General features: G+C 37.2%; 1 long non-coding RNA gene and 1 other non-coding gene across 2 annotated transcripts in view; both read left to right on the top strand.

Moving 5' to 3' along the window:
- LOC134761522 (uncharacterized) overlaps positions 1-22351 on the top strand; it is an 84113-nt gene that overhangs the window by 53079 nt on the left and 8683 nt on the right. The window lies entirely within an intron of this gene.
- LOC112134064 (small nucleolar RNA SNORD66) lies at positions 3617-3692 on the top strand. Its single transcript, XR_002915647.1, has one exon. It is a non-coding gene; the product is annotated as a small nucleolar RNA SNORD66 (small nucleolar RNA).

Here is a 22351-nt window from a genome sequence, read left to right on the forward strand (position 1 = left end):
CATTGGGAGATATACCTAATGCTAGATGACGAGTTGGTGGGTGCAGCGCACCAGCATGGCACATGTATACATATGTAACTTACCTGCACATTGCGCACATGTACCATAAAACCTAAAGTATAATAATAATAATAATAATAATAATAAAAGAAAAAAAAAAAAAGAACTCATTTTAGTCCATCAATTTTCCTTCAAAATTCTTAGGTAACTATTTGATTTTCTAAGACATCTTGGGGAAATTTCTTATCCTTCCTTAATTGACTAATTTATAATGCTAATGAGCTATATGGGTTCACAAATTTAGTTTTCATGTTTACATTCTTCCATGGCAGATTTGTATGTCTCCTTCCTCTCCTAGCTGATTGGGAACCAGAGCCCCTGTGAAAAATACCTCTAGCATTTTTAAGGGAGAAGAAAGATGGATTTTGCTGGGATCTTGGTATTCCTTACAGCACAGATTAAACATCCCAAAGTGCTCCAGAAACACAGCATGCTGTAGGTTGAAAGAAAACTTTGACACCATATAATTCAACTTATTAACTCAGTTTCTGTCATAGCTTTGTTCACACACTGTAGGAAGTAAAGTTAACTTCCACCAACATCAAGTACCTTGGCATGGCTTAGCGTGATGGAAAGTGGAACCAGTTATAGGCTCAGATGATCTGAGATCAAATCCTAACTCTGCCACTTGCAGAGCTGTAGGATGGTGGGCATCATTTGAATTTCCAGAACCTCAATTTCCTAATCTAACAAAGATAATAACAATCTCTTTTGTCTCTACCACATAAGGTTATCACGTTAATAATATGAAGAAATGAATGTAAAGGCACTTTGTAAACTGTATGTGAGGTACCACATGAAATCAAGGGATTATTCTATTCCATCTTATAAAGGAGCATGATGTATTAAACAAGGAAGTGGGGACAATGAGTCATGGCTACAAGTGATGCCATGACTTTCATATAGGATACCATCTCTAAATGTAGGCAACTTTCTTCTTCAGATAGAAAATACATTTTTTGTGCTATTTACTTGGAGATGGGTATGTGTGTGGGGGGTGAGGAGAGGATCAGAAGTGTTCTAAAATTAAGCTCCTTAAAGCCTTTTCTGATAATTCCAAACTTAATGTATCAAAAAATTTTGTGTTTTATTTTGTACCCATCTCTGAAATTATTAGATTCTTATCAATCTTACCTTAGAAGAATGTATCTCATGCCTGACTTACTTGAAATTAAGTGTAGAATGTGTATTCTGCAATAGCTCTACAGTGTATAAAATTACAATATCTCCCACATAGAAGAAGGATTATGAATACAGTAAGTGATGCAGTCATATAAAACTAAGCTGAATTAGGAGGTTATGCCACTCTTTCTCACAAAACTTTTCTTTAGAAAAAAATTCTGGAAATTGCAATTGACTTTATATGTAACCCATCAACACATAAAAATTAGGAAGGCTGGAGATAAAAGAAGAACATTGAAGAGCTGGGATGAATGGAGACATAAAATATAGAGTAGTCCTTTGGTATCTGTGGGGGATTGGCTCCACAACATCCACAGATACCAAAATTAGCAGATGCTCAATTCCGACAGTATTCACATATAACGTCTGCACATCTCCCCATGTACTTTAAATCATCTCTAAATTGCTTATAATACCTAATACAATGTAAATGCTATGTAAATTGTTGTTATACTGATTTTATTTGAATATTTTTATTGTATTTTTTTAATCCTCTTTTTCAACTTTTTTGAATCTACAGTTGGTTGAATCTATGGATAGAAACCCCGTGGATAGGTAGAGCTGGCTGTATATTCCTTGAGACACATTGCTCAAATATGTGAGAAATATAGCTTTTGTGATAAAAAAAAAAAAAAAAAGATTGCGCTTCTAAGTCCCCTATTTATCCTCAAATGGATGCTAGATAAGAGACCCACCTACTCTCTTTGTTTCACAGGCCTGATCTGGGCTATGAACATTTAAATGAAATAATAACTTTCCAGGGCTCTAAATAGGTCTGGCTTGATGATAAAGCTACATCAGATTTTGAACTTTGAGGCAATTATGCAATTGCTCCCCTAATTGCAACAGGAAGCTCAGCTTCCCAGGGCAAATCTGGGAAAAATAGGTAGAATTTTTGGTGATATGATAAAACCACCAAAAAACTCCAAACCAGCTAGAAAATGATGTAACATAATTTGTGGTTTTATTTGTTCTGGAAATTTTGTAAATTTTTAGTTAGTACAGATCACAAGAACAAAGAAAACAAATACCTCAGGACACCTAAACTAACAGATACTTCAACTGTAACATCTTCTAATGAGAGAACCATTGCCACAGCCACATAATCTGGGTCCCTATATTATCTTGAGCCTGAGACCGCCTATCTAATTACACTCTACTCTCCCACTCTTCCACTTGTTTTTATGACACAATTTACAAGTCCATAAATTTAGTGGAAAGAATGCCTATCTATAGTGAATGTGAGTACAGAGTATTCCTTTAGTGAGTTTCAGGTCAGGTGCTCACAAAATTAAAATTACATGGATTCTCTGTGTAATCTCCAGTCAAGTAGCAGAATGACAGTAACCTGATTAGAATGTTCAGGTTTGTCCCAGCTGAGGCTGATTTTGAATCTGAACCCTCGCTATATGTAACATTAAGCCCCTGAAATTTAAAAATGAGTTCAAATATTTTTAAGCAGGTGGAAATTGACAAAGGAACTCAGAAGCCTTCAAGTAATGTTTAGGGAAGAACCCTGCTTGCTGTTGCATTTCTTCATTGTATGACACTGGCTTTAAGATTTATTATAGTAATATAATATACAATGAGATCTAATCTCCAGCAAAATCCAGCATACACAATAATAAGCATAGGAGCTAAATCAAGGAATGGTCACAGCTATTTTTCTGGAAAGAACACCTTAAAAAAAAAGAATGCCATTGTGATGTCGTTTCAATCATGCAGTGTCAGGAAGCAACAAGTACAATAATAAGCTTATTGCCATATACTGAGATCCCATGCATGCTCTTTTATGAGGACTTCTCATTCATTGAGTTGCATTACCCTGAGAAATAAGGATTTCTATTCCCATTTTAAGAATGAGGAAACAAAACATATTAGTGAAGTTAAATAACATGCTCAAGTTCGTCCAGCTTGTGGATTGCTAAATTGGGGTCAAAATAAGGAACAAAGGGATCAAATGTACAGTGACACTTCAATGAGAATCAGCTTTGTTGAGAATAAATTTAAAATTATTTCATGTCTTAATTACATTCATTTCATTTATTTATTTATTTTTACCATTCATTCTCTTATTCATCCAACAGATGCCCTGAGTGCCAACTGTGCCTTTCACTTGCACTTGACTGAAAACACCCAGAAGACAGAAAGGCACAGTTTTTGCCCCCAAGAACTTAGAGTTTGGTGGGGAATCAAGCATAGGAACTATTGGTAATAAACAGAGGAACACTGCTTATCCTCTGAAATCATAAGTCAAATTCTTCCATATACCAAGAAAATAAGAAAAATGGGGATACTATTAGAGCATATAAAGAACATTTCTCCTTACTCTCTTCAGGCTGTGGCTTGATCATTAAGAGCTTGAAGGATCATGGTCCTCTAATGACTTCATGTTAGTGCCACCTGTCTGGGCCACTGAGAACCCATGATGGAACTGAGAATCTGAGGAAGGGAGAAAAAAAAGATTAAAAAAAAAAAAAGGATCATGGACAGGGGCAAAATAATGATGAACTGGAGAGGGAATTTCTTTATATTTCCTGGCAAAGGTGAGCTCTGAAACTGATATCGTAGACAGATCTTAGACCCCAGCTCCCAGTGGGAGTAAATTATCTTCCCATAAAACTCATCCATATGATAACTCTCTATTGATATTATCAGAGAGGAGTGTCTTCTATTAACAAAGATGCATACTCTTAACCATACCAAAAATACTTCAGGCTAATCAAAGGTAGACATTATGGAGGAAACAAGTCATTTTTCATGTCGTTGATAAAGAACTCTCAAGTATTCTTTTTTAAGAACACTTTGATAGTTGCCTTGGTGGTGGGCTTGGATCTGCATAGCATCAAGCCCTTCATTCATTGTCATTCCCTATATGGATGAGGGGAACTATTTTAGAGAGGCTGGCATTTCCAAGGGTACCTGGTTAACTTTAAGGTCTGTAAGAGTAGGACCAGGCTGTTTTTTGTTATCACTCTATTATCAAAATTTGTCACAGTCCCAGACCCATGACAGAAACAACATGTACATTGGTTAATGAAGAAGTAATTTAACCAAATGCAATGATTCTTTCCCAATTTGTGCTATTAAAAACAACAAATTAATATTCCGTTCTATTTTAATGATAGAAATATTTTTAGGCAGGTGAGAATCTGATAATGTTTATGGTTGAAAAAAATGTCATTAATAAATCAATTGGTTCTGAAATCAATTCCCCCTGAAATACTTCTATTGCTATACATAATGTAAATATTTATTATAATCCAATATGAAATAAACTCCTTCTTAAAATTTTGCCATTTCTTTGAAGAATTGGAACTAGACTTATTTTGAGAATAATTAAAAGCAAGGTTTCACCTTGGTTTATGTCAAATCATTACACCAGAAAATAGCTAAAAACATTGTCCTTTATAGAATCATGCTACAGTATTATTATTTATTTTGATTAGAAGGATTTGTTATTAGAAGCAATATTTTCTCTCATACCAATTACATGCAACCACTAGCTTTTGAAAGACAAAGTAAGTTGCCGCCAGAATGACCCACAATTTCCTATTTTCCTTTTTGTCTCAGGTCATGTTAAAAAACGTATTCAGCCTTGTATGGCTACTTTTGCTATTTTCTAGTGTTACTGTTCATATGTCCTTTCTCTAGTTTGGGCTGCTATAGTCCTTTGAAGGCTTGTTTTTGTTTTTTTGTTTGTTGTTGTTTTCTATCAACTTCAGATTGAACTGGCTTCCTTCTTTCAGATGGCATTCACCATGTCAACGATAACAATCAACAAAAGACACCCATACACCCAAAGCTTGCGCCTTACTCACCAAAACCTAATAATTTACTTATACTACCCGCCAATATTCTTAAAAATACACAACATACTCATCTCTATAAGCTCACAGCAGCATTTTCACTAAAGGATGAAATTCTGGAACATTTAATTATCTTGAAAGCAAATGGTAATTAAACACTTTTCCTAACACTGGGAAGCTGGGGTGGTGAAGGAAAGAAAGCTAGGGATTGGAATCCATTATGTGGCTGAGGCTTCTGTCTGGTCGATTTAAGCAGATTGGAGCCGAGGCAGTCGCACATAACCGCCTCAGGTAAGGGAGCGCAGTGTTCCTGTGGGGTTATCAAACCGGCCAGGCCTTGAAGGCAGAGCAAAGCCCTTCCAGTGGGAAGTTCTTCCTAAGTGCTTGCATGGCATCCGCGGGATTATCCCACCCCACTCACACATCATCTGGCTTTAAACTTTAGGCCCTCTGGCAAAGAAGAGACGAAACATCTATTCGTCCCCTCCTCCCGCTTATCCCTCCGTTCTGCCTTTCCCATCCTGTTTCCTAGCAGCCGCTGGCTGAGGCCTGCCCTTCTCTGCCAAGCACCAGGCTGGATTAGCTGCAAGCCAATAGCTGGGGGTCAGGATTAAGAGGCCAGCGTGCACTTTAATACAAGCTGCCTATAATTAATGGCATTATTAATAGCTTGACTGAAAAATTCATTAAAAAATCCATTAAAAATAAATACCCTTTTACAAAAGGCATTGCCTTGGGTAAGAAAAACAGAAAAAAAGATAAAGGAAAATTGATTGGTGGCTTTCAGCTCACAGAAAGACAGACCATAGTTCAAACTGATTAAAATTGAACATTTTAGATTAAGCACCCTTGCCAAAATATTCTCTGTAGTTACCCAATATGAAAATATTATGACATGTCACATATTTATATTTTTATGTATCAAGGGTTGGGATATAAGACACACATGTAGCTGTTTGAAGTAACTTTCTTCAAGTGAATACTCTTGACCCTCAGTAATAGCAGAATGTCCCGTGAAATGCTGGTTAACTGATTAACTCAGAGCCTCAAATGCAAAAGATCTGTTGAGAGGTGGAATATTCCCCATAAATTTATGACTTGGTCCAATTGTTTATCTACTTGAATATTTTCTGCATAAGTGCTAGCATTGGTCCTTTTTCTTTTTTTTTTTTTTTTTTGCATTCATACCACAGTTGTTCTCCGTATATCAGGCTCTGTAACTTGGAATCGATCTTATCGAGTTTTGCCTCAGCCCAAATAAACAGTGTAGAAGGTGACTGGAATGTCTGTGGTTCGGATGTTTGCTAGGAGAAAAGTGGTGATGGAAGGGGAAAGTCCTGTTGGGTACACAGACTCCCCTGCCCCGCTTCCCCTCTTCTCCCCATAAAGGTTTGTTTGTGTTGATACTAAATCTGATCTTTTGGGTCAACTTTTCTCTGAGTCTAATCTGCTCATTGGTGTGAGATGAACATTGTCTTCCAGAGGTACAGGCGACCATGCCCTCTGAAAAAAAGACCCCATTCATGAGAGTATTTGCTTGAAGAGAGCTTTTATTCACTTCACCTGTTATGTTGTGCCTATAGAGCACAAAGCCAAGTGGAGATTAGGCAATTATCTGGTTAATAGGATCAACATAGACAAGAAGTTCATTCAATAGGCATTTCTGACTGCACACCATGCACAGCACAGCCCTGGATGGGTTGAGAGGCACAGGGTGAAGAGAGAACATGCTGCTGCTTAGTTCCTAACACAATAAAGGAAATGAGACATAAACACAGTGAACAACTGACATGCAATTTACAAGCAAGGGAAGAATCATATGGGATTCTATGTACTAAAATGGGGAATATAGCAAGTTAAAAATTATAAGACGTGGTTAAGCTGGAGTATGTTTCTTGGAAAGGGAAATCAGTCTCTATATGTTCAGAACTCTCCAGTTCACCCCCTTTTAAACCTGGTAATTTCAGACAGTGGATGCATGCTCTTTTAAAATGAATTAAATTTCCTTTGTTGCCACTACACTAAGTTCTCACAATTTATACTTAAGATGGTATTTAATTCCTGGAAATACTGAGAAACTTTTTTAAAAAAAATCTGGGATTCACAGGGCACCCACGGATATTATATTAACACTCTGGCATTGTTTCAGCTCTCACTTTTCCCTCCTTGATACTTGCAGAAAGTTACTAGTGCAGTGTGGTAGGTATTAACTGAGCAATGAACTTCCCAGTAGAAAGATACTGATATTAAAATGCCTGTGCTCTGTGATTTCCACTTTTGTTTCTAATAAAATATGGCCCTAATTAGCAAAGTGTTGACTAACTTCCCAAGTAGGTTGTGTTAGTTTGTTCAACATTTTCCATTCTCTTTCATTCTCTTCCTATAATTTAGACTGATGATAGATTTTCCCTAAAGTACAACATTTGCAATTTTGTGAGGTTCTGAAAATTAAAAATAGGTGCTCTGGGGTGAGATCCTCTTGCCTACTACTCCTGGGCATGAAATTCTCAACTTACAGCTTTTACTTCTATGTTAATGTGGAAACCTACACTATTAGTTAAAATTTTTAAAATTACGTTGGTTGGCTGTTTTATCCATGTGTAACAAACACATTTAACTAATATGTTTCTGAAATATCTACTAATGGAATCAAATAGTTGTGTTGACACACTTTAGATAGAGGCTGCATGTAGGCAATAGAAACAGAAAGGTAAGAGGGGAGAGGAGAAAGCTCTGCAGGGCGGAGGCAGGATGTTGGATGAAAGGTACTTGAGGAGATGATATCACTGTTCAGCCTCGTCATTTAGCACCTGGCATGTCCTCCGTTAGGTAAATTAGGGGTAATAGAACACATTGATTTTGGAAAGGAAGATCTTGACAGTTAGGAAAACAAGATCAAGCAAAGGCTGATAAGGCTATTAGTTCTATATTTTATTCAAATACTGTAATCCCACCTGTCTGAGTAGGCTAGGAAATTTACCAAACTTCAAGCACTTGGTGACCAACTTCCATCAAAGAGGGATCAAATAATTACAGACATGGGATGGAAGGAATGTACCCAGGATGTGGTGAAAAATTAGCAAGCATTAGGAAATGAAAGAGGAAATTTTATTAATACAGTCATCCACCTTTTTCATCACTACCAAGGTCAAAAAAAACCTGGCATACATTATGTAAACAGATCTCAGTTCAGATGCTGGATCGTTCACTCATTCATTCAAGAAATCATTATTGAACAGCTACTAAATACTGAAGTTATCCCAAGAACTGGAGACAAAACACATAACAAAGCAAAGAATCTTGTCCTCATGAAGTTTGTATTCTAATGAAGGATATGAGTAGTAAAGCAGAAATATAAGTAAATATGTATTATGTTAGAAAAGGTGATCACTGGGATGAATGTGTTAGGGAAGTATGTTAGCAAGAGTCAGAAGAGGCCTTCTCACCGAGAAGATGACATTTCAGGAAAGACCTGAAGCAAATGAGGGAATGAGCTAGGTGGGCATCTGTAGGAAAGGCATTCCAGGTAGAGCAGACAGCAATATATTCCTTGAGGGTGTAGTATAAGGTGGAAGATAGTGATAATGCTTTTCCCAAAGTTAGACACATAAAGTCATAAATATTCAAAACGGTAAGCTGCTTCTGATGACAAAGTAGAAGCCAATGATGAGGGCATGTTGTAGATCCAACCAAGTACTGAGAATCATTGTTTTGACTCTTGTGCAAATAGGGTTTGCTATCATCTCTATTAGTCCATTTTCATGCTGCTGATAAAGACATACCAGAGACTGGGTAATTTTTTTTTAAAAGAGGTTTAATGGACTCACATTTCCACATGGCTGGGGAGGCCTCACAATCATGGCAGAAGGTGAAAGGCACTTCTTACATGGCAGCAGGCAAGAGAGAATGAATCAAGCAAAAGAGTAAACCCCTTACAAAATCATCAGATCTTGTGAGACTTATTCACTACCACAAGAACAGTATGGGGGAAACTGCCCCCATGACTCAATTATCTTCCAAAAGGTCCCTCCGACAACACATGGGAATTATGGGAGCTACAATTCAAGATGAGATTTGGGTAGGCAACAGTCATGTCACATTCCAAAAAAATATTGTTTTCTGAATTTAGCAAGATGAATGGAATAGGATTTGGGATTGCTAATTCTAAAGCCTACTCAGTTTCACTAAAAGTAGTTGCCAAAAATGTTTCATGCACTCAGTGCTAGTTTAAATTAAATTCTTTCTCAATGTCTTTTGGATCATTTTTACCACTATGACTTTTCCTTCAGAAAGAATCTGTTCTCCCAGAATATAGTGCTAGATAGCAACCACTGTGCCCTATGTCAGTAATTCATATATCTATATGATTATTCAACAAGTATGCATTGAGAGTCTACTAGGTAACAGTCACTCTTCATAAACCTAAATACACAAGATAAACGATACCTGGTCCTTGTCCTCAAAGAGTCACTACAGTTCAATTTAGGGCACAAACAAGTAATTTGTCATGTGTGGTACAGGGTAGTAAAATATGAAACCCAGGTAAGCTCAGAGCACCATAGGAACATATAGATGAGAATCTCTACCCAGTCTGCAGACAGGTAATTTTATCAAGAGAATATTCCTAAACTAATCCTTAAAAGATGAAGAGGATCTAGCCAGTTTAAGAAGTGGGGAAGGACGTTTCTTACAGAAGAAGGAGCAGGTAAAAATTCAAAAAAGTGAGAGATCAATTAATGAACAATGATTAAAAATGATTGGAAAGGAATTTATGGACAGTGGGACTGGACAGGTAGGCAGAGGACAGTGCAGAAAGGGCCTGGCTGTGTTATCTTGAAAGGAAGATATTATTTATAAATTCACCAGTTCAGTGATATGGTTGGCTCTACATCCTAGAACGACTGCTCTGAGATGCAGTATTAAAAGTGGGAGTGCTACTACAGAGATGTGGGAACAGGTTAATGGCTCATTTAATTTAGGAAAGAAATTATATGGGTTTGAAGTAAGGTCCTATGAATGACAGTAGTAGTAAAAATAACAAGTGAAGTAAAAATTATGAAGATTATGACTATAAGAGATATTTAACAGATAGAATGTTAGGATGTTTTTGAGAGAAAGGGAGGAGTCAAGATTGAACATAGATTCCTGTATTAGCCAAACTGAAAAAAATCACCAAAACAGAGAAGAATCAGGTTTGAGGGAACTAAAAACGTTGACTTTGAACAGCTTGACATTGAGGGATCTGTATGATGTCCTCATGAAAATGGCCAGTGGGTAGTATGTAGATATGTTGATCTGGCAAGCAAGATGTAAGTAAAGCTGACATTTCTGAAGTCTCATTAAACCTTGATCATATCTCAGCTTATGACTGACATCCTATATTTAAAATTGCTTGTTTGATGCCTGTACTCCTAAAGAGTAAGCTTCCTGAGGGTGATGACATATTTCCACCTTAGTGTTGCTCTTACAGGGATCCTCAGCCTGTTTTCCACCACCAGCTAATGACAGGTAATAACTCTCCCATGTAACATACTCGAATGGGAGAACATAGGGCAATAAATCTTTTCTTCTAAGTATATTGGAATGCAAATAAGTGAGAATGCTTTCTTTTGCAGGTTTTTTTTTTTTAATTCTTCATGGCAAAATAGTTTTGGGAATTCTTTGTAAAAAAAATGTTTTTATATTCGCTATAAATGTGTTACTAAATGGTTGTGTATAATCCAGGTATTTGCATGTAAAATATTTTCTTTCTCTGGTATCATATGCTTCACCAAAAAATCAGGCTCTCATATATAATAAAAATTGCTAAAAAGGAAAAAAAAAAAAAAAAAAAAAAAATGTTTAAGCCCTGCTACATGTAAGCAGGGACTTTGCCATCCTGACCACTGTTTTCACAGTGGTTAGAACAGTGCTTAGCATAAAGGGACTGCTCCACAGATATTTAATGACTATCTTAAGAAATACTGCAGTGTACTTGGAGACCATGGTTGATAGACACTGCCCCATGACTTATTAGAGTGCGTAGTCAGTAAAAACCTTCCATTTCTTCACAAAATGAATGAATGAGTGTTTTCTATAGGCAAGATATACGAACTTATGTGGTTATTGAGTCACTAAATCTGAATGTTGTGTTAAAATAAGGCCTCTGCTTACCTGTCTAGTCCCATCATCCACAAATTCCTTTCCAATCATTTTTAATCATTTGTTCATTAATTGATCTCTCACATTTTTTAATTTTTACCTGCTCCTTTTTCTGCAATAAATGTCCTTCCCCACTTCTTAAGCTGGCTAGATCCTCTTTATCCTTTAAGGATCAGTTTAGAAATATTTTAACACAAAATTCTGTATGAGAACATCATACAGATCCCTCAATGTCAAGCTGTTCAAAGTCAAATGAGTGTTTGTTATAGGCAAGATATAGGATCTTATGTGGTTAGTGAGTCACTAAATCTGAATTTTGTGTTAAAATAAGGGAATCTGGAGGATGACCTCTCTAATTTGATATGGAATTATTGAAATCTAAAGTGGCTGTTTGCATTACACCATTCTGTTAGAATGCTCTGATTCTCAGATAGTTCATTATATATTTTTCCATATTTATCATCTCCTTAAAGGTTAGAGCTAGGGAGAGAGGCTATTGCCTACCTTGTACCATGTTAGGGGTCTTGGTTAAAACTCTCTCCCTAACAGTATTCTTCTATGTTAACTCATGGAGTTCACAGTAACAGTTTCAATCTTTTCTCATATGTTTAAATATTATATATGTAATTCATATTCACCACACACAGCTGTTATTATGTGTTCCTTAGCATAAATTAATAGCTAATATTTAAATGAAGGTTTTGGGATATGGAATGGGGAGAAAAGATGAAAGGGAGAGAGAAAGAATGTAGAAACAGAATCTGAGAGAAGTGCCATTGAAAACAGGAAAAGTGCAGTATGGGGGAGTGAAAAGACTGAACTCTGAAACCTGACATTTCCCCTGCAGTAGAATAAAGGTGAATGATACTTTGGTATCCCCAAGTAATTAAACTGACTCTTCAAACACTAGACAACCCTCTGCCTATGACTTTGTTTTTTCCATTTTAACTCTTTAAGATAGTCCAAGCAAATATATCATCACTTCTCTAGGGACTTCTGCTGAAAATTTCAGAATGTCTCTCTGTACACAGAGTCCTGGGCCCTTTCTAATACCTCAGCTCAAGGAGTCCAGGCTGTGGAAAAAGGTAGGGTAAGGCTTTACCTAAAGCTGGGAGTGGTTTTCCCTCTGGGATGAGTCACCTCCAGGATAAAATTCCTAAGGGGTTGTTTACAACAAGTCAGTGAACAAGTTTTTCCTTTCACTGACTTCCATCACCTTAGGCCAGAGTTTCACGTCAAGTCTGTGTATCAGCAGCATAATCACATGCACATAGGTAATGCTGAGTGCCAAGCAGGCTTAGGGTAATCAAACCTGCACTGGGAATTCAAAGAGCTAATATAAAAGAGGTAATTCCTGGCACTCTCAAAGGTCTTGGATTTAACAGGGATATGATCCAATAGAGAAAAGGAAACAAATTAACAATAAAGTGGCAGCATATGGTGAATACAAAATGAGCAAAGCAAACATTATGACAGTAAAAGGTGGTGAGTGGAGATGAGTCTTGGTAGTTTTGGTTCCAGAACTCTTTTTTTTTTTTTTTTAATGGGTGCATTTAAATGTATATACCATTCTGAGAGCTGGAAAATTGTTGAATATTCCACAGGGGAACACTTTTTTTCCCCATCCAAATCAAAATTTATGTCAAGAAACTCTCATATGCCTCCATCAGTTTAGAATTTGGTCATATAAAATTTTGCTTAAAATCAGTGGGCCGAAAACTAGCATGTAGAACCATCTGTATACAGAATTCTGTTATAACAGGATGTGACAGGCAATCATACGGAGGTGGGAGAGCCTGGCCAGTGGACTTAAGGGTTAATGAACCATATTTCGATTTGAAGCTTGGAATACAGAAGGATTAATGACACTTTTAGTAGTCCAAGTAACCTGATTTTTCCAGCCATTGCGAAGGCATGTATATTAGATAGCTTTGTAAATGAAAATGATGCATTTCATATGTAAAGAAAGTGAGCTTCTTATTTATAATTGGGAGGATCAGGACATGTATTTATTGGGGACTCCCAGAAAGAAGATGAACAAAAGACATGCCCAGTGACTTGGCGAGAGCTCTAAAGAAAGCAAGAACGAGTGCTGTCTCAATTTAAACATGCTGAGACAAGAGGAGGAGGCCAAGAATGTTGACTTTCAAGTGAAACCAAGCCAGAAAGCTTCAGAAATATAAATAAAATAAACACTGCCTTGAAGGAACTTGATATGGATGAAAGCAAATGTTTTCTAATTATTACAAAATGGTCATGAAGTTGCTTTTTAGAGAATGTAGAGGAATACCTTATCTTGAGGTAAAAGCTTTCCAGCTGGTAGTCATAAGGAGATGGTCTTAAGACATGGGATATCAAGAGAGGCTCACAGAATGGGCATTTTTGTTGCACTTAGTTTAGGCAGCACATACCGTTCAGCTGTCCGCCTTCCTCTCTGTAATCGACTCCACTCCGCTCTGCACTTGCCAGAGAGACATGTCAATTTTGACAGCAGGTGCCCTGCTCTGTATGCAAAAGATATCCATGAGTATTAACTAAGTTTGCAAGAGGAATTAGGATCTGTAATAAATGCTTTAGCAAAGAGGCTTTTGGGAATAAAAATGTGTCTTCAGGCAAAATTCTCATAAACTAGACATCATCTTTGATTTACAGTTTATAGTATTTTCGTCACTGTATCCAATATCCCCAGCTTGAGGGCTCCTGCTCCATGTGGCATGATTGACTGCCAAGGTGGGAGGATAGTTCTGTGCACTGAAGTTAAGTCAATTGAATTAGAAAGTGAGGAAAACATAAAACAAGCAAAGCTGTAGCACTTTTGTGGTCTTTTTACTTTTTTTTTTTTTTGGCTTTTTTGTAGTTAAAAAAAACTGTTTATGTATTACTCCATTTACCATGCAGGAAACCTTTTCAAAAATTTGACAGCTGTTGTAGAGAAAAGCATTCTCCAGAATCTCTTTTGATAATAGGCACAAGATGAAGACCACAACCACAACCAACTAGGATACTTGGTACTACGGGATATCAGAGATTCCTTTACCTAGAGCTGTCAAACTTGGAAAGGAGGCCCCTTCAATGCAGATGGAAGATGAATCTTTCAGTTCCCCGAACTCTCCTTCAGATTTTAAGGGTAAACAAATAAGGGGAGAAAATGAGATATAATTAAACAAACTTGATTTAGCATCAATTTTGCTCGAGGTCCTGTGCTAGGCACATTGGCACATCATGTAAACCAGGTAATTTAATGGCATAAGGTATAAAAATGGCTCAATATCTTATAAATCTACAAGAGGGATTATAATCATTAGTTAACAAATATATAAAAGGATAAGAAAGAAATGAGTAGTTTACATAAAATTTTACCTTTTTTGAGCCATGTTTATTTTCAACATATAAGACTATCAGAATGATTACCTTAAAGGTAGCAGAATATTATTCTACAGAATTATATAAATGTATATAGAAATAGTTGGAAAACATATTTAAAGCTATCACTTTGGCAAATAAGTGCACGGGTATGCATGAGTTGTAAGTTCCTTTTTGCTCATTTATTCAAAGAGACAAAGACGGTTAAAAGCATCTCTGAGCATATTTTACACTGAGAATTCTAATGTTAGTGCTATTAAACAATTTAAAAGCTAATATCCAGTTTATGAGTAGGTTTCAGAATAATAATCTCCTTTTCCCTCTTTTCCGTACCTCAAAAGTTACTTATATTTGGCTGGAAGCCATGGAAAAATACATGGTTATTGCCAAGATGTCCTTGTATATCTATGTTATAAGCAATACTGGAAAAAAAGAGAGGGAAAGGTAGAAAATGTGCTGAAAACAGTAGTATTCTGAAAAATTAAAGGTTCTTCAAAGAAATCAATAAATAGTAGGAGGAGATAATCAGGCAATACTTGGGAACTTTGAGAAGTATAATCCAATAGCGTGAGTTAATGCAGATGGTCAGAATACAATGGTTCCATAAGGGAATTGCTTAAGCTAGCCCTTCCCAACACACTAAAGACTGAAAAATTTTTATGGTGGCTATGCACCGAGTTTGGAAAAGGCTTATGTGTCTTTAGTATGTATACTGGTTCCAGATCATCAGCTCTGTTTCTGGCTTTGAGTTTTTTCATCTGAAAGAAATGTTCATGAATTCCTGGGAAAATGTCTGCTCTCAGGAAATCTGGGTTTTCCGTGAAGTAGATATACCAATACCATGACCAAAACTTAATCTCTGTGTCTTCAGAGGACACTGAATAAGGCTATTTTTAACCTTTTTTTAAAATGGCACTTGAAATGATCAAATCTGAGACACTCAGTATTCACATTCAACAATTACTAATTTGACAACTTCATTTGGTTTTACTTCTCTTAACTACATTATATCTTTTGTCTCAATGGGTCACAAGTATCCTCTATTTTAATGAAAAGCTTGATGTTATCAAGAAAAAACAACAACATATTCTGAAGCAAATCTGAGCAAATTAAATGTCATTCAACACAAAATTTAACACCACAGTTTCACAAAAATGTATAAAACTAAAATTAATGAAACTAAGCAATAAAATCTGGGTAGAGGAAAAAAGACAAAATAACTTTACTTTTCACTTTCCATTTTCACATCCTACAATAATGACCCAAATGGATGCTATTGAGATTTTTCCCATTGATCCATTTTGGTATGAGACTGTGCAGAGGATATGCAAGAAATAAGAGATGTCAGATAAAGAAGATAAAGCCTAGTAAGGTGGGTGAGTTTCAGAGTGGGCCGTTGGGCTTTAGTGTTTAGACTTAGAGAGTACACGAACCTTTCGGAACAAATGCACATATTCATCTATTAGCCTAAGGGAAATAGTCTCTAAGCAACTTATTTTCATATCATTTTCTAAAGCTATTGTTCTTATGGCGGGTGGTGGGGTGGTAAAAATAACAGCAAGAAAGCCTTGCTAGATCATATGGATGCTTCATACTCCTCTGCCCTTATCTATGTGGTCTTCCTATCAGCAGAAACTATGGGGAATCATCCCTTACTGCAGCACACACTGAGACTAAAAAACATGATCGTGTGCTCACGGAGACTGGTTTCTCTGTTTCTTCCTGTAAGTTTCATGATACAACCAGGAGAGTAAAGGTATAGCATAATGAGGGTTATAAATTATAATATAAAGAGGATATATATAAATTTGAAAAATCTGCAAGGGTTTTGCTTTTATATCTGGAGTTATATTTGGGTTAACCCTGATCCCTTTCTTTTTTTTTAAACTTTTATTTTAGGTTCAGGGGTACATGTACAAGTTTGTTGTATAGGTAAATTGTGTGTTTACCTATACATGTGGGTTTGTTGTACAGATCATTTTGATCCCTTTCCATTTTTTTTTCTCCTTCCCACCAATGACTCCTGAATAACCTCCATGATTTAGCAAATAAAAAAAAATTCATACTTTGAAGATGATTGTTTACTCCTTCTTCCACAACAACAACAAACACACACACACACACCATCAATCTCATGTCTTTTCAAGAATATTTGCAAAGTTATGGAACTTCCTTCTCTTACAGTCCAAGTTGATCCCTAAAATAAAGACGGACAGAGTCAAGGATACAATTCTAGACTTTCCGAGCTGGCTTTTGGCCTACTGTGCAGCAGCTGACTCTGCGAACTCTGCATCAGTAAGGGAGGCGCTCTCCCTATTTGTATTGTGTGGGTGTGTTAATCTACCACCCATGTCAAATTGCCTCAGCACTAAGTGTGTTTGAAAGGTTCAGCTTGTGAGGTGGCTGAGGATTTGGGGGAAGGGTAGAAAAAGCTTGGCTTTTCTTATCTCATTCAAATTGGTTTGTCCATCTCTGCTACCATGTGTCTCACAAAAATCAAGATGGGTGATCTCCTGGGGGACTTTTAGTACATTCCCCTCTGTCAGTTGAGGATTATATCCTACAATCTGTCCCCTAGCACTTTATACACACCCATTTAAAATAACTCCAGTAACAGGATCTTTAATTGACTCAGGGGATGGTGGGGGGTGTCCCAGTATGATTGTCGTTTTGGTTCAAAGGAGAAGAATGAAGTTGATTCTGTGCCTTGTGTCCGAGTAACAATATGTGAAAAGATTCATTTAGTTCTTAATCCTTATGGAGGATCTGAAAGGAGCTGATCGTTTAACAGCCACACAGTGTTCTGCTTTCGAGCTGTTTTTCTTATTTATGTCTTGGTTGTTAAAGCTTTAACTGTTCCCTTTATTGTCCAGTAAAGGGAGAAAAAAAAAGAAAGAAAGAAAGAAAAAGAAAGACAAATTGGTATTAGCAATTCACAAAGCAAGGACACAACACTTAAAAATGAAATCTACTAAAGTCTTGAAGGAGGTAAAAGTTTGGTTTGGAATATTTCGTGAGTCGTTAGAGAACAGAGCCTCCGGCATGATAACTGCTTTCTTGTGGGGAAATGTGTGGGGAACAATGTAACTAGGCAAAGGAAAGCATCTACTTTGAGTAAACTGATGCAAATGAAAAGAGCATCTGACTTTACCCCAACTGGATCTGGTCCAGCCATACTGCCTTGCATAGACACAAATGAGTTTTGGACAGGTACGAGATTGCGTTGGTCTAGGTATTTATAGCAAAAATAGTGGACAGCTTGGCATTTCCATAATTAAAGATTGGGGGGTGGGGAGACACAGATAAGGGTTTTCTCTCAATTTACATGTTCCACCACATCTTCAGCAGTGAATTAAACTGAGAATATTTTATTACAAAATTGGAGGAGCAGGAGGTAAAGGGATTAGGCAGGCTAGTAACTGTAAGAAACAAAATGATTGGCAGGGTGCAATGGCTCACGTCTATAATCCCAGCACTTTGGGAGGCTGAGGCAGGCAGATCACCTGAGGTCAGGAGTTCGAGACAAGCCTGGCCGACATGGTGAAACCCTGTCTCTACTAAAAATACAAAAGTTAGCTGGACGTGGTGATGTGTGCCTGTAATCCCAGCTACTTGGGAGGCTGAAGCAGGAGAATCCCCTGAACCTGAGATGCAGAGCTTGCAGTGAGCTGAGATCGCACCACTGCACTCCTGCCTGGGTGATAGAGGGAGACTTCATCTCAAAAGAAAAAAAAAAAAAGATTATTATGTCTCTACAAACAATACTTGCATATCTCCATCTGTCCTTGCCAGGTCATGTTGTTGTTTATATCATTTGGTAAACTAGAGAGAACAAGCTAAACAAAGTTCCCCAAAGTTTCATGGATGGTTAAATGTAGGGGCTGAATAAAAGTATGCTAATAGATAGGTTTCCTAATTTCCTCTGGAGTGGTGAGTGGTTTACCTACTCATATTAATGTGACCTCAAATTTTAGTGCAATGTGAAACTCACATTGAGAAACCCAGTTTGGCTGAGATATGGATTTTTCTTGCCATGTTGGATCATGATTCCAGATATGTGCATATGAAAACATCCTGATGCAGAGCAGTCCAGGAAAGTAAATATATGAAACAAAGCAAACAGAAGGGGTATATTTTGTTAAAATAACACAAGGTCCAATAAGACAAGGGTCATAGTCCAAAGCACATACACATGAGCAACACCAGAATCACTAAAAGAACAAGAAATAACATCTAGTATCTACTTAAATCCTGATCTGGAATTTTTTCTCTTTTTTTCCCCATCTTTTCCTTTTTTATATTTTTGCAAGAATCAAAGGATTTGGATTTAGTATTGAAAGATGAAATTTCAAAGGAAATTGGCCATCTAGGAAGAAAATATTTACATATGAATATGGCCCTTAAGACTAAATGAAATGACTTGAAAATAAATCATCAGGTGAAGAAATTCTAAGTTATTATTGAAGTAATTTCTGGAGAGACAGTTTAGAAAGGAGCCCATGCTGAGCTGTAACCCACCATAGGAGTCTCCAGCTTTACTGCATAACTAAATATTTAGCCAAAAACAAAAACAGAGAACTACAAGCTCTTCATAGCCTTTAGTGAACAACTAAATGGCCACTTCATTCTTTCCCACAGTAAGATTTGGTAATTTAACCAATACTACAAAAATCAACAGTGTATCTTTCTCTAGTAGTAAGGGCTATTATCATAGAGTATAATGTAGAGAGAAAGTAATTCATATATGGTATCTTGCCTATCTTATCTCATGAGTCACCTCAGTTACTGTTCCAGGGTCCAAGGCCAGCCAGGCAAGAGTGTAGTAAGAGGACAGCTTTTATTCTGGGGTGCCTAAAGGAGACTCTTTGTAGTAAAGCATCTTCTTCAATGTGTTGGGTACCCCAAGCTTATGGCCCCTCTCTGGGATAATTTTTTTTATTATACTTTAAGTTCTAGGGTACATGTGCACAATGAGCAGGTTTGTTACATATGTATACATGTGGCGTGTTGGTTTGCTGCACCCATTATCTCATCATTTACATTAGGTATTTCTCCTAATGCTATCCCTCCCCCATCCCCCCACCCCACGACAAGCCCTGGTGTGTGATGTCCCCCGCCCTGTGTCCAAGTGTTCTCATTGTTCAATTGCTACCTATAAGTGAGAACATGCGGTGTTTGGTTTTCTGTCTTTGCGGTAGTTTGCTCAGAATGAGGGTTTCCAGCTTCATCCATGTCACTACAAAGGACATGAACTCATCATTTTTTATGGCTGCATAGTATTCCATGGTGTATATGTGCCACATTTTCTTAATCCAGTCTATCATTCCATGGTGTATATGTGCCACATTTTCTTAATCCAGTCTATCATTGAAGGACATTTGGGTTGGTTCCAAGTCTTTGCTATTGTGAATAGTGCTGCAATAAAAATACGTGTGCCTGTGTCTTTATAGTAGGATGATTTATAATCCTTGGGGTATATACCCAGTAATGGCATGGCTGGGTCAAATGGTATTTCTAGTTCTAGATCCTTGAGGAATCGCCACACTGTCTTCCACAATGGTTGAACTAGTTTACACTCCCACCAACAGGGTAAAAGAGTTCCTATTTCTCCACATCCTCTCCAGCACCTGTTGTTTCCTGACTTTTTAATGATCGCCATTCTAACTGGTGTGAGATGGTATCTCATTGTGGTTTGATTTGCATTGCTCTGATGACAAGTGATGATGAGCATTTTTTCATGTGTCTTTTGGCTGCATAAATGTCTTCTTTTGAGAAGTGTCTGTTCATGTTCTTTGCCCACTTTTTGATGGGGTTGTTTGATTTTTTTCTTGTAAATTTGTTTAAATTCTTTGTAGATTCTGGATATTAGCCCTTTGTCAGATGAGTGGATTGCAAAATTTTCTCCCATTCTGTAGGTTGCCTGTTCACTCTGATGGCAGTTTCTTTTGCTGTGCAGAAGCTTTTTAGTTTAATTAGATGCCATTTGTCAATTTTGGCTTTTGTTGCCATTGCTTTTGGTGTTTTAGTCATGAAGTCTTTGCCCATGCCTATGTCCTGAATGGTATTGCCTAGGTTTTCTTCTAGGGTTTTCATGGTTTTGGGTCTATCATTTAAGTCTTTAATCCATCTTGAATTAATTTTTGTATAAGGTGGAAAGAAGGGATCCAGTTTCAGCTTCCTACATATGGCTAGCCAGTTTTCCCAGCATCATGTATTAAATGGGAATCCTTTCCCCATTTCTTTTGTCAGGTTTGTCAAAGATCAGATGGTTGTAGGTGTGTGGTGTTATTTCTGAGGGCTCTGTTCTGTTCCATTGGTCTATATCTCTGTTTTTGTACCAGTACCATGCTGTTTTGGTTACTGTAGCCTTGTAGTGTAGTTTGAAGTCAGGTAGTGTGATGCCTCCGGCTTTGTTCTTTTTGCTTAGGATTGTCTTGGCAATGCAGGCTCTTTTTTGGTTCCATATCAGCTTTAAAGTAGTTTTTCCCAATTCTGTGAAGAAAGTCATTGGTAGCTTGATGGGAATGGCATTGAATCTACAAATTACCTTGGGCAGTATGGCCATTTTCACAATATTGATTCTTCCTAACCATGAGCATGGAATGTTCTTCCATTTGTTTGTGTCCTGTTTTCTTTTGTTGAGCAGTGGTTTGAAGTTCTCCTTGAAGAGGTCCTTCACATCCCTTGTAAGTTGGATTCCTAGGTATTTTATTCTCTTTGTAGTAATTGTGAATGGGAGTTCACTCATGATTTGTCTCTCTATTTGTCTGTTATTGGTGTATAAGAATGTTTGTGATTTTTGCACATTGATTTTGTATCCTGAGACTTTGCTGAAGTTGCTTATCAGCTTAAGGAGATTTGGGGCTGAGACGATGGGGTTTTCTAAATATACAATCATGTCATCTGCAAACAGGGACAATTTGGCTTCCTCCTTTTCTAACTGAATACTCTTTATTTCTTTCTCTTGCCTGATTGCCCTGGCCAGCACTTCCAACACTATGTTGAATAGGAGTGGAGAGAGAGGGCATCCCTGTCTTGTGCCAGTTTTCAAAGGGAATGCTTCCAGTTTTTGCCCATTCAGTATGATACTGGCTGTGGGTTTATCATAGATAGCTCTTATTATTTTGAGATACATTCCATCAATACCCAGTTTATTGAGAGTTTTTAGCATGAAGCGCTGTTGAATTTTTTCGAAGGCCTTTTCTGCATCTGTTGAGATAATCATGTGGTTTTTGTCTTTGGTTCTGTTTATGTGATGGATTACGTGTATTAATTTGCATATGTTGAACCAGCCTTGCATCCCAGGGATGAAACCAACTTGATCTTGGTGGATAAGCTTTTTGATGTGCTGCTGGATTCGGTTTGCCAGTATTTTAGTGTGGATTTTTGCATCAATGTTTATCAGGGATATTGGTCTAAAATTCTCTTTTTTTGTGTGTCTCTGCCAGGCTTTGTTATCAGAATGATGCTGGCCTCATAAAATGAGTTAGGGAGGACTCCCTCTTTTTCTATTGATTGGAATAGTTTCAGAAGGAATGGTACCAGCTCTTCTTTGTACCTCTGGTAGAATTCGGCTGTAAATCTGTCTGTTCCTGTACTTTTTTGGTTGGTAGGCTATTAGTTATTGCCTCAATTTCAGAGCCTGTTATTGGTCTATTCAGTGATTCAACTTCTTCCTGTTTTAGTCTTGGGAGGGTGTGTGTGTCCAGAAATTTATCCATTTCTTCTAGATTTTCTAGTTTATTTGCGTAGAGGTGTTTATAGTATTCTCTGATGGTAGTTTGTATTTCTGTAGG

The sequence above is a fragment of the Pongo abelii genome, chromosome 5 (assembly GCF_028885655.2).
Source record: "Pongo abelii isolate AG06213 chromosome 5, NHGRI_mPonAbe1-v2.0_pri, whole genome shotgun sequence".
NCBI classification, from domain to species: domain Eukaryota; kingdom Metazoa; phylum Chordata; class Mammalia; order Primates; family Hominidae; genus Pongo; species Pongo abelii.